Source organism: Myotis myotis, unplaced genomic scaffold (assembly GCF_014108235.1).
Source record: "Myotis myotis isolate mMyoMyo1 unplaced genomic scaffold, mMyoMyo1.p scaffold_m19_p_12, whole genome shotgun sequence".
In the NCBI taxonomy this organism is placed as follows: domain Eukaryota; kingdom Metazoa; phylum Chordata; class Mammalia; order Chiroptera; family Vespertilionidae; genus Myotis; species Myotis myotis.
Window position 1 is genome coordinate 20,293,831 of NW_023416316.1, and position 728 is coordinate 20,294,558.

Here is a 728-nt window from a genome sequence, read left to right on the forward strand (position 1 = left end):
TGAGCTGGAAACGCTCCATAGGGCTCTGTCCCTCTAAATGCAGAGCCCGGGAGTCCAGCTTGACCTTGGAGAGTCCCCCGCAATGTTCCTCTTAACTCTCATCTCCACACTGACTAAACAGATTTTAGTAAATTAGCCGCTCATCTCTGTCTCCACTGCCAGCCTCCAGGTCGGGCTCCCACTGGTTCTTAGCTGGATTCCAGCAAAAGTCAGCCGTCTGCTAATCCAAACACCAGTCCTGCCTCGTTAACCCACTCCTCACTGTCAACAGAGGGCTCTCTTCAAAAAAACATAGCTCCATCGAATCGCATACCTGGTGAAAATCCCCAAAGGAAGCCAGAACCTTTTCATCCGCAAAATACCCTCCTTTAGTTGGGACCCAGGATACTTCTTCAAGTTCATCAAGTCCACCGCCTTCCCCACTCTATTGCTTAAACAAGACAAAATAGTATTGTGTCTGTAGCTAATGCTAAGCCATTCTCCACTCTGTGCTTTTGGAAACGGAAGCTAAGCACAAGGACTCCCTTGCAGCTAGGTGTGACCAGGTGACTAGGTTCTGGACAATGGGACGTGCAGGGAAAGTGATGTGTGCTGCTCCTGGGCATGTCATTGAAAGAAGCTTCTTGTTCTCCACTGCTTTTTCATTCGCAGAAAGGAGACACACACATGTTGATAAGCCAGCTCTGACCTTGCATGTGAGGACCTCCCCCGGGGAGATGGCACAGCAA